This window comes from Podarcis bocagei, assembly GCF_964188305.1.
Source record: "Podarcis bocagei genome assembly, chromosome: 18".
NCBI lineage: Eukaryota > Metazoa > Chordata > Lepidosauria > Squamata > Lacertidae > Podarcis > Podarcis bocagei.
In genome coordinates, this window is record NC_138144.1 from 12,354,030 (window position 1) to 12,356,705 (window position 2,676).

Sequence of the window (2,676 nt, forward strand, 5' to 3'; positions counted from 1 at the left end):
CCTCCGGCTGCTCCTTAGAGTCTCTGGCCAGGAGGGAGCCGATGCCAGGTCCTCTTATAAGGCGGGGTTGGGGGTGGAGAGTAAGGGGGGCCGGCCAGGGGGGCCTCTGCTGCCCAGGCAGCCTCCTCTGCCAATTGGAGGGCCGGGGATCCGCGATCCGGAGCAGAAGCGGCGCAGCACCCGGACGAGACGCCGGCCGGGAGGAGGGCGGAGAAATGCCGAAGCGCAAACTGGAGCGAAAGGAATCGGTTTAAAGAGCTGCGCTTGGTTCTTCGGCCGACTTCCAGCATCCGAATTAGGTCCAAGGGGTGTGGGCGCACCTGCTCCAGCACCCTGAAAGTCCACGGGCAGGCGAGGTCCAGGTAGGTGCCCCCCACCCGTGGGCAGTGGAACCCCAAAGTCTCCCAGGCGAAGTCCCAGCCAGGTGGCGGTTCCGCCAGGTCGGAGTTGAAGGGCTTGTCTGCCCAGAGGTGGGCGGGGGTTTCGCCTTCGGGGCTGGGTGGGACTTCTCCCCCCATAAACTGTCGGGGGTCGGGTGGTGGGTGGGGTGCTGATGGACCCACATGGTGCCTGTGGCTGATGCGGCACCTGCGCCCCCTCCTGGACAGAGGTATTAGTCATTCCTTCGTTAACCCTTTATTGATTGGAGGCCGTCAGAGAGATGCTTCTACGATAAAGAATTCTACAAAAGGATAGTAAACGAACACGTAATTTAGGAGGACGGTATTTCTGTTTTGGGAGCCGTGCAGGTCCTTGTTTGAAACGTACGATTTTAAAAGTCCCACCCAATTGCATAAAATGGTTCTCCTGAGTCTTTCATCTTGCAAATCTTGTGGGTTAACCTTTCCCCATTTGCAAAGGTCTCTCAAGTTCTTTTTACCTAGTGAGATTTATTTTATTGAGATTTTCCCATAATACAATAAAGCTGTGATTACCAAAGATACCAAGGTTCCTTAATCTTATACCACAAATCCAGAGGCAGATCGTTTGCGTTCATCCATTTCTGTGCAATTTATTGCCTTCTAAGCCACTGTCTCAAGACAATTTACACATAAGACAATTTAAAACTGCTAAGAACGCAAAAACAATTCATCTGCCATGTATGCATTAGCTGAGATTCCTGCATTTCAGGGCGTTGGACTAGATGACCCTTGGGGGTCCCTTCCAACTCTGCAATTCTATTATTCTATTTAAAACTAGGCATTAAAGTGGACAATCATGGCCAAGAAGACCTATTTACATAGAGAGCATAACCAGAGTTGTGGACCATTTATTTCTTTGGTTATGAATTTTCTCTGCTTCATATTCAAAAGACTCCCAATAGAAATCAGAGACAATAGACAAAGTTTCAAAGTGTTACATGAAGCAGAGAAGACAGTCCAGTATCCTGCAAAAGAATATCGAAAGCACCCGCTGCTTTGCTGGGATCATAGAATGAAAGAAGTGTAGAGATTCCCCTGCAGAAATCTTTTGCCCCATGAGGGACTCGCAGCATACGGGCTGAGCTATCCATCGGGAATCTCCCAGAGATCTGTGGATAATGGGTGGATGACTGAGCTATCCCAGGCATGTTGGGGAGCAGTCCGTGCCCCACACAGGATGTCAGCCAACGGGGGTAGAGCCTTCTCTGTGCCACTAGACATGGCAATACGGACCCCCAAGTACGCAAAGAGGTGAGTGGCTGAAAAACAGTGAATGAGAGAAGCAGATAGAAAGAGCTGCATCTGCAGGGAAAACATCAGAATGGGACCAGAGCAGAGCAGTGAACATCCATGTTGCTGCAGGAATGCTTAGAAACCTTTTTAAGCAGCGCTTGGGTGGCCACCTGTCAGGGATGCTTTAGCTCAGATTCCTGCATTGCAGGGGATTGGGCTAGAGGACCCTCAGGTGCCGCTTCCAACTGGATGGTTCTATGATTCTATGAATACAGCGGTACCTTGGGTTACAGACACTTCAGGTTACAGACTTTGCTAACCCAGAAATAGTACCTCGGGTTAAGAACTTTGGTTCCGGATGAGAACAGAAATTGCACGACGGTGGCAGCAGGAGGCCCCATTAGCTAAAGAGGTACCTTTGGTTAAGAAGAGTTTCAGATTAAGAACGGACCTCCAGAACGAGGTCCCACACTAACCACCGAGGCCAGGTGGTTAGTGTGTGAGTGGCGTGGAACCCCTGCTTGGCATGCAGAAGGTGCTGCCAGCAGGCTCTGCGGAGCCATCAGGCACCTGCCTTGGGTGTCTCCTTGAGGACTCATCTTGATTTGTTTGTGAGGATGTTGCACTGAGTAATTGTTATCCCACACTTCCCAGGAGATCTTTCCTTCATTTCCCTTTCCCTGTGACAGTTTGGATGCATCCCCCTGCCCGGAAGTGGGTCTTGCACAAGAGTGCCAACCCCCCTGTTAAGTGTGTGATTGGAAAAGCCCTCCTCAAATCCAATGACCATGACGGGAGGCCGGTATAGCCTGTGTGCCTCTAGGGGGCGCCCCAGCACCAGAGATGGGAGACAGTGGAAAGGGACCCACCCTCTCTGTTGTTGCTGCGACACTTGCAGGCTGTGTACACACCATACATTCCCTCTCCACCCCCCCAACCAAAAATGCTGGGAACTGTAGTTTGCCCCTTCACAGAGCTACAGCTCCCAGCACCCTCAGCAAACCTCAGTTCCCAGCATTCA